Source organism: Egretta garzetta, unplaced genomic scaffold, assembly GCF_000687185.1.
Source record: "Egretta garzetta isolate BGI_Z169 unplaced genomic scaffold, ASM68718v1 scaffold197, whole genome shotgun sequence".
In the NCBI taxonomy this organism is placed as follows: domain Eukaryota; kingdom Metazoa; phylum Chordata; class Aves; order Pelecaniformes; family Ardeidae; genus Egretta; species Egretta garzetta.
The window spans coordinates 2,843,706-2,853,727 of NW_009260274.1; the positions used below are offsets into that span (position 1 = coordinate 2,843,706).

Here is a 10,022-nt window from a genome sequence, read left to right on the forward strand (position 1 = left end):
GCCAACAGCCAGGCACACGCACCCCGTGCGACTCCAGATGGTGTTAGGAAGAAGCTTCCCATATCAGGGACCACAGCCGTATGTTTAATCACACCATGTATTCAAAGTCACTCACACAAAATGAACCAACTAGTTTCATTCAGAGAAGGATAACGCATGTATTCCGGTAATTTGACAATGTGCTTGGTTTCAGAAGTAGTATTACCGTCCATTGGGAAATTATAAAAACGAATTGCCTCTAAATGTTCTCTAGAGCCTCAATACCATTGCTTATATGCTGGCTGTGACAGAAAGTTACGTTCAAAGACATAAAGGTTATGCCCCGGCCCAAGATAAGCGCTCCCCTGCACCCAAAGATGGGGCAGCCCGTAGGGAAAAGGAACAGAGTTAGTGGCCAGAATCGTAGGAACATCCCCGAAGTATGAACTCCCGTCAGGAAGACAACTGGGCCTCACCAACACTGGCCCCAAACACCAGAGTGGAACACCCTGAACACCCCCAGACCACCTGCAGTGCAGGATGTGTCTTAATGGAGTGCTTCTCTATAACCTTTCCAAAAGGCTTAGAGGGTATGAGCACCATCAACAGTCATCCTTTCCAGACTGTTTGCTCTAATATTCGGTTAACTACCAGAGCATCAGCGATCCCATCACACCAGAAAAATGACCTTTCCTGGAGGGTACAAGCGTGAGAGTTTTCCCAAATGATGGAGTAAGGAGAAAGCAGAGGTCAGAAGCTGAAGCCCAGGCAGCAGGCAGGCAAGATGGGGTAAAGGGGACCGACAACGGCGAACTATCTGAACAGGATCACACACAGCAGACCTGATCCAGAAAACAGGATGGCAAAAAACACCGACCATTATAAATACATCTTTATACACCTTTTCTTCACCAGTGGTTACCAACAACGGTAGCTTTGCCAGCGTAAACTGCAAGGACACCCTTAGTGGGAAGCTAATCCTACTTCAAAACACCCATCTTGCTCTGTCAGAAGCACTTCTTTTCACTAGCTAACATAAAAGCATGGCAATATCACATTGCTGCATTAAGCATTTAACTTGATTTTATGTAAGCTAGCAGCGGTTTCATAAAATTTGTTGACATTTGTCATTATGTTGTGGTTCATTTCCTACAAGAGCTTCAGAAGTTCAGTTTTACGCTACTGATATGAAAGGTCCCGATTCAGAGACGAAAAGTGAGTATACATTCAACTCAAAGCAGTTTAAATTACTATGACCAGTAACGCAGGCAAGTATCTTGCTGAAGAACAGATGTAAGCAGCTATTTTATGTAGCAGATTCCTTGTTCAATAGTAACTAAAGAGTTAAATAAATAAAGAGTGAAAACACAAGACTACATTTTTTTGCTCGTGTCCAGCATTTTCTTCATTTACCTTCAATAGCCTCACTGCAGCTCATCTTCAATGTATGCAAGTTATTTATTGATCTGGGATTTTCCAAAGCTACTTAAGAGTGGTTTGGGAACCTGGCTTCTATTGAATTTCAATGAACCTACTTATAAAAGAATTAGGAGCTTTAGGAAATTTTATCTTTATTGTTTCATACCACAGGAGCAACATGGCATCCAATTATCTTATCCTTTGCTGGTAGAAGAACTACAACCAAGGTACCCAATTAACAGTTTTTAAGCTTGTGAAACTAGTCTCACATAATTAGCATCCAGAGAATGAAAGAAGCTATTTTAGCAAACAAAGCGAGACTCAAGCTTTTAAACAAGGTATTTCTGGTTGCTACCTTTCTTTTGCTCCTCCTGCTTCAGTTTAATCCTTGTTATAGAAGAAGATGATATTCCCTCAAAATCCCAAAGAAAGATTATTATCAGAGATAATTTCAACATATTATGGGAAGGCTCCATCCAGTCAAACTTCTAGAGACAGGGACCATTCAAATTTGATGATTTGTTAATGGAAGCTGTGGGTTCTTTCAATTCAGCACCAGTCAGCTACAAATAAATTATGTGGGTGGCATGTATTCAAACAGTCATTTGGACACCATTTAAGAAAGCTCAAATACAAGAACAACAGTGCCAGGATAACAAAGAAAGTGCAGTTGCAGACAGTATGAGAGAGTTACAGTCTGGCAGTTCAGGGTGAATTGTTTTCAGAATTTTGATGCTGCTAAAAATAACTGAGTGTCTAGTACTTTCATGTCTTGGTAGTAGTGGATCTCGTATTGTACTCTGGTTTTCCCCCTCTCATAAGATATTCACGATATTCAAGCAACACTTAGGGTGACAGATAGTTCTAATGGGTAACTGTGCTGTAGCACTGCAAAATGCCACCAAATGATACGAAAAGAGCTCAGGGTCTACTTGTGCCAGACCTCAAATCTCTCTTCACAGGGCAAGTATCAGGCAGTATTATAGCACCTTCCTCTACTTCGTGGCCGAGAGACAATCATAGAATTGTTTAGGTTGGAAAAGCCCTTTAAGATCATCAAGTCCAACCATTAAGCTAACCCTGCCAATAAGCCAGCCCGACGGACCTGCTGCTGCACCAAACATTACAAAGCCCAACGCAGTATGTACAGTTCCAGAAAGAAGCTACACAAAATAAGCAATTCCTTTTCCTGCTCCTTTGTTTCCCCTTGCCTTAGCACAATGCATTCTAACAGAGAATTGAGATCAGAAAAAAATATGCAAGCCAGACAAATCCTGAAGCTGCAAACACATACAAAAAACGTCCGTAGGTAGTAAATGGCTGAAGTCATTTGCCAATATACCTTTTATATCTGAACCCTGTTAGAAGGAGGATGAGGAGGAAACCAGGCAGTAGTACCTCAAACGTCTACATTTCAGAAGTCATTGATATTCCTTGGGCAACCACATGGCTTATTTAAAGATAAATATGTTATTCAGAGGTACAACTGCAGAACGCCTCACACACTGGTGCCCTAAAAGGACAATGTTTTAAACTGGATCTTTAAGATACGGTTAGTGACCTTCTCTACTTAAGCCACTATAAAAGTTGCTGAGACAGACACATGCTTACAGCTTAAAACCCAATACTCGTGGCAAGAATGACAAAATTAGCAAAAAAAACCAAATGAAACACACATAAACCCCCAGGAAAAACAGTATTAAACAGATGTTTCCAACCACCAAGCGCCTAAAGCAGGCAATAGTGAACAGACACTGGGTGACACAAAAGGTTGTCACTATTTTTCTTTTTTAAAACTCTATGCTTTTCAGCAGTATATTTAACTTTTATAGTTGTCCCACCAAAACAGTTTGGCAGATGAGTCTACAGATAGCATTTTTGGTTGGTTTGTTTTTTTTTTTTCCTCTTTTTACAGTACGGAAGTCCTCTAAACATTTGCATCAATCTCCAGACCAACAGCTGTCTGTAAAAGTCAAACACGTCTGGCCACGTTCTGGGGCATCTGAGAGAGTTCCATTGATTTCAAGTGAGCTTGCTGATTTAGCCTACTGAAGAACCTAGCATCATCCGATTAGGTTAAGTAAATTGATTTTTGAATCCTGACTATTTGCAAAAACCTTATGAACAACCTGGAGACTTTCCACCCAAGAAAGGGTAGAAATTAGATGGTCAAGAGCGTTATTAATACATTTATTTTTTTTTAAATCAATTTCCTCACGAACAACTCACACAAAAGCAACAAAATTTGTTCGCTAAATTATTCATTACAAATTACTGAACCAGGTTCTTCGGTAGTATAAGAAGCGGCAGCTCCAGTAAGAGCAGGAAGAATTACAGCTGCTAAGAAACAGAGAATACAAGTATAGGTGCCGTAGGAATTCACTTCTGCTTTTCCAGAGCTATTTGTGAAAACATTTCGTGGAAGATGGGAAGCAGGAAGATGGGAAGCAGAAGGGGAACAGACTGGTGGTGGAAGCTGTCTGTCGACTCTGAAGAGCACAGGCACTAACAGGACACCACCACCATGCTCGTCAAAAGCCCATGGAAGCTATGCCTGCCTAAAGCCCTGCCCCAACCTTTGCCAAGGCAGAGACTAAATTCAACAATAACTGAAAATGCTGCCTTTTTTCTCCTTTCTGTCCAATCCTAGATCTCTTTACTGATGCTAATAAAGGGACTAGATTTCATGATTACAGGTAGCTTCCCGAGGAAATTAGTTGATACAGTCATACCCTATGCATTTGTACAGCCTAATGACTTTCAGGTTCTACTGCAAAACCTGGTAAAAATGCCACCGAGAGGCCACAAAGATATTTAATTCCCAGAAGTTTTATGCAAATAGATGGTTGCATGATGAGACTAATAAGACTTTTCATATTCTCACCATGGGAAAAGCTGCAGCATGAGAATTTCCCTCCTTTATACACCTTGAAATCCCCACCGGAGAGAAGTTAAGAACTTCCACTTGCAGGAAAAGCTTTGATCAATGCTTGCACGTTATTAGAACCCAGAAAACCCTATTACTAGCCACAAATCCACAGAAAAATCAATCAAATTCCATTTGTTTATGGCTATAGGAACAACTAGCAATATCTGTCAGGCTACACCAAATAATTCATCGTATGTCAGCAAAGAGCTCACAAATAGAGGCTGCATTCATCTATAAGCAGACACGTGACTTGATGCACTAAATCTGGAAGGTGCTGTGTCCCTGGCATTAACACCACAGAGTCCTCAAATATTTCATAAGAGTATTTTTTTAGGGTAGTTTATAACTCCTTACAGATGTCGTGATGCAAAGCATCAGCACGAAAATTCAGGAGCATTCATCTCTAATGAGAAACAACTTAGTTAATGAAGTTAGAGTACATACACATATTTCAAGAAATAGTACATTTGCCATTAAATTATGCTGACTAAACAAATACAGAACCAGTAAGACTAAAACATAATTGTGAGCAAACATGTAAGAAAGTTCCACCCAGCATCCCAGCACTGCCACATGTTTTTTCTGCAGAGTCCTGGGCCAAGCTGAACTGAAAGGATGAGACAGAGCACCCAACCCGACCACCATCTCAGCCCGTACAGTAAAGTGGCACCCAGGCACCTCGTTAACCAGCAGCTCGTCAGCAAAGGCCTACATAAGCTGTACATGCATAAGGATTCAAACACCTTCCAGCTCTACAATCAGAAAAGCAATGATGCTAACTCCTACCTTTGACTTAGGACAGCCTAAGTAATGCATCCTACAGAAACTGTTGGCATTTGCAAAGGGGAAGGGGTTTCCAAGAGGACCCTGACATCAGGAGGCGTGTAGGCTTGCTTTCCCACCCCATCCCCCTTTCTTCAAGCCATCAATAAACCTCAAAGGTTACATTTTTAATATGCCATGACTTGGAATGGCATTACTGAAGACAGATCATATGGTCCCGTAAAATAAACGTGCAACATTCTTGAGAGGAAAGTATCTAGGCACCAGGCAAGCTGCTGCATTTGGAACTACCTGCTAAATATCAGGAAGCAAATTAAAAACTGTGTGTGGGACCGTTTCTGTGCTCTTATCCCAATAGTCATTAGCTAGCAGAAAAACTTTTAACTGCAGATGCTAACACTATGCTTGAAAATATTTTATTAGAGAAGACAGTAATCAATCATCAGTGCAGTAATAAAATCTTAACTGTACCTGCGGCTTCCAACTACAGTATTTTGGTTTTGAGAACCCCAAAGCATTTCAAAGGTGGTTAATCACAGCACCCTCACCACAGCCCCAGAGGCAATTTTCCTTTCTGTTCCAGAGAACAAACGCCGGAGCAGGAAGGTTGCAATCATCGGTGCAATGTTTGCCCAGACAGAAATGCTTTCCAGACATCTTGAATCTCTGTCCCTCATTTTAAAGATTAGACTCCTAAATGCCGTCTGATGTTTGATATTTTCTTTTCTTTTAGCAGTACACCGCATTTCTAGCCTTCCTGATTGTCAGCGCTGCTTTGATACAAAATACATGGTTCTTCCCTCACATTAAGTGATTATCCTGGGGATAAAATCAGGAAATTCCCTCATTCTCCTCAGAATGCAGGAAACAAGGGAACATTAAGATTTAATATCACCTCATCAGTAGTCTGCAGGGCTGATAAGAAAAAAGTCTGTAAGGTTGCTACTCCAGTCTTTGGAAGCTCTTAGCCACATTAAAATAAAAACAAGGTCTTTTACTATAATTAAACATGTTTTATTAAAGCTTTCCCTCATTTTCCCTCCTTTGCTTCTTTCCCCCCTCCTAGTTTTTACATCTTCTTTCATTCCAACCCTTTGATGTTTGCATGCTTTTCATACTTTTATCAAGAACATCCCACCTCGCCCCATTTTAGAGGGATACATTTTTCCTGTGCCTGACTTTGCCTCTGCCCTCTACAGCTCAGTGCGAGCATCGGGAACACACGCTCTGATGATAGTGTTCGTTACAAAGCGGCAATGAACAAAACACCTTCCATCTCCTCCATTTCTTTTGTCTCTCACCTACACAGGTTCCCCATGACAGAAACATTTATTAAAAAAAAAAAAAAAAAAAAAAAATTGAATCCGTCCTTTCAATTGTCTAGTTAGTGCAATGTTACCATTAAAAGGAAAATAAAATAAGTTTGGGTCCTTCTTTACTTACATGTGTCTAAAGACTCATCTGAATCATCGGGGCAATCGGGCTCTCCATCACACAGCCAGTGCTGGGAGATACAAGTCACGCGATCACGACACAGAAACTCTCCTACGTCACACAACTGATGTTCTTCTGAAAAGGAGAATGGTTTAGAATGCAATGATTAAAAATGAAGGAAAATAAAGTGGCACAATGAAAACAAAAAGCGAAAATAAAGTGATTCCGAAATCAGAAATCAAAGCAGACAACAGAAACAACATGAAGCAATAATTTAATGAGCTATCCAGTGCCCTTACTTAGGCTGCAGAGCCCTAACGTCCAGCTGCCGTGCTCCGGTGGGAGCATCCCACAATCATTCCAACCAGACATGAACAGCATTGGCATAAACTACCCCTGTGAAATAAAATCTTAAGAAATTCTATTTTTCTCTATTTCACCATGAAATAAATCTGTTACGATACTCGCTTCTTCGTCTGATGTGTCAACCAGCAATTAGCATGATAACAAAACCCCCTGTTCTCCTCAGGACAACTCAACTGGCCTTGTGAACAAAATACCTATTTTGAAGGCTCTCTCTATATGTTGTGGTGCCTAATCACTGTACGACGTCATGTTTCTAAACATACTTGTAAAGCTGACCCCGAGCTTCAAAGGAAAACTCGTATGGCACAATTCTGGGGACATCCATGTATTATAGGAATTAACAACGGGAACGCTTTGTTAAGATTAACCTGTTGTCTCATACGTGCAAGGTCAGTCTCTAAAACTGTTGATGGCTACAGTTTGAAACCAGTCAAAGTTGCAACTACCACATGGATGCATTTCATATCGCTTCACCCAGCTGCAACGCGGCTTCTCGAGAACTGTGTAGGAATCACGGCACTTTTGTTATCTTTTAATTCCTTGCATATACTACCACAGCAAACAGCACTCAGTCAAGTAAGTCGCTTATCTTTGTAAAAAATGAGCGACCATATAATTAAAAGTGTAAGTTCACATGCACGTGAAAGTGGTTTTCTTAAATCTTTCAGGGAGATGATTAAAGGTCCTGCTTTGATAGTGCCTCTCAAAAAACCATCTTGGAAGTTAGAAAGAGGGAGGGAGTTTGGTGAGTTTCAGCATTTCGAAGATACGCAGTAGTGTGAGCAAAACCTCTGGGTGAAGAACCGTTTAATATTTGCTTTTATAATATTCTTGAAATCCGCCTTATCTTTTTGTTTCTTTATGAAACCTTGTACTACAGCTTGAACTGCCATTATGTGTCTAACATGTCTGTTTGTAACAGACCAGGGAATATTAAAACTAGCACAAAACCAGTTGTCTACCAAGTCTACTTATTTATACCACTCACGAGTGGTTATTTCTCAGAGGAAAAAAATAGTTGAAATGGCTAATTGCCTGTATTAAGGTTTGTAAGACCAAATTATTTCAAACTAGATTTTTCTAATTTTTTTTAATAGATTTCAGAACTGACAGCTAAGTGAAAGAAAGGTTAATGAATAAACAGAAGAATATAAAGCTGTGAAAACACTGATGCGAATTTACACAAGTTTGAGATGAACCTACTCAGTTACCGACATGCAAAATTCCTATAGAAAAAAAAAAAAAACAAACAACTTCGTTTTTCTCCTAAGTCCTGTCAATAATTGGGTAAAAGGAGAAATCAATTCTGCCATTAATGCCAAAATGTAATACTGCAGGTCTAATTATATAGAGCAGAGCCCAAGGTTAAGAAAATCACATTTAAAGCCAATGAAGAATTTCAGTCTAGTTTGTAAACAAACCTTACAGCGATGCCAATGAAATCACGGTGAAACCTGCAGAACTGCTCTTTTGGAGCTTTTGGGTACAATGTCTATAGTAAACCCTGTCTGTGAGCCCCGTGGCTGTCACTGAAGAAACCCCAGCAGTACGGGAGGAATCCGGTGCGGAAGGAACAGATCCCCATTCTACACGGTCCTTAACATCGCCCCCTCGGAAATGCAAGATGTAACGCAGAGAGACAGACAACCAGGAAAGCCACACAACCCTTAATTTAAAAAACATTCCCCTCTGCAACATTCCCTTATGTTTTATACTTTTATCTGTAATAAAATCCCTTTTCGCTACTCAATGTCAACGCCAGTTAAAGTTCCTCCAGACAGCGCTACTGCCGGCCGCAATGAACAGGAACCCGACGGAAACCTCTGAGTAACGCCACAAATGCCCACGTAAATGGCATGTGAACGAGGAGATATCTGGAACAGCGAAGTACCCTACCACCATGCTCAAGGGTAATGAGAGCCTTGACACAAAAAACGTGGTAGGTTTCTGATGGGAAATAAGATAGCAAGCTTTCATTTGGAGGAGAAACATCGATACAGCAGTCGGTAAGCACTGGCATAGGTGATTATCCCTTCCCCCGTCCTGCACCAGGTTTTTCCTAAAGCTGCAGATGCTCACATATGTCTACACAAATAATTTTTTTTTTTTTTTCTTATTTTGGCCAATTTATTTTTTTGGAAAAAAACCAAACTAACTGCACACAAACAAGTTTTTAAAAGCTCCTTCGTACATAGCTGTTTTCAACATGTGTGACTGCAAAAAAAAAGAGGTTTGTTTTCTACTTTTTTTTTTTTAAATTGAAATAATTTCACTATTTCCACACAATTAAACTCCTGCTTGTATTTTATTAAAGACTACAGAAATTATGGATATCTAAGCTTTTCATATTCTCTATCTTGAGAAAAAACTAGCAGAGTGAAAAAAACAATAACTTACGAAACACTAAAAAATAGATCTTGTTTAGAACAAAGCAGATTAATATTAACTTTGGGTTTTATTGGCTCTGAAACTGCTTTTTCAAACTGTTTTCTTTGGCATATCTATAGAACTATCTTTATTTTCAGCTGCTATCTTTACAAAACAAATTGGACCAGCTAATCATAAACATGCACTGATTAGAGGGCTTTAAAAAAAAAAAAACAAAACAAAACAAAAAACAAACCAAAGCACTTCCTAAAATACGGTCATCTAAGATGGCCTTATAAGTGAAGAAAAGACTTCTCTTCAGTACACCCCTCCGCAGGCTGTTTGCCTCTGTATTGTGTGCTGCACAGGCAGGCTCCCAGTGGATGAGAAAATCCACATTTTTAACATACCAATTCTTTGAGATACAGAGCAGATGGTTAGAAATCATCTCTCTATGGGTAAATGAAAGCTTTGGCTCCCTAAGGACAGTACTCCTCCTATCCTATGTTGCAAACACCTGGCGATGCCTCTTAGAAGGAAAGTTTCAAAAGTTGCCTTAAAGTCAATGTTTCTGGAGTCAAAAATGTGTTGGCTTTTGGCGGTTGGTGTTTTTTGTTTTGTTTTTTAAAGATAGGCACATTTTTAAGAGGACAAAGCTCAAAATCTCCATTAGAAAAATTATTACAATTATAATTTTTGTACTTCCACTAAAACTGGAAACCCAAAATTCCATTAGGATGTTAAT

At 39.8% G+C, this 10,022-nt stretch overlaps 1 protein-coding gene across 1 annotated transcript in view; it reads right to left on the reverse strand.

Moving 5' to 3' along the window:
* LRP1B (LDL receptor related protein 1B) overlaps window positions 1-9,763 on the reverse strand; it is a 595,001-nt gene extending 585,238 nt beyond the window's left edge. The window contains exons 1-2 of the mRNA XM_035897882.1: window positions 9,748-9,763; window positions 6,554-6,679 (exon numbers count right to left, since the gene is read on the reverse strand). The gene's annotated coding sequence lies outside the window, so the exon portion shown is untranslated. The remainder of the gene's footprint in view (window positions 1-6,553; window positions 6,680-9,747) is intronic.
* Window positions 9,764-10,022: the final 259 nt, after the last annotated feature.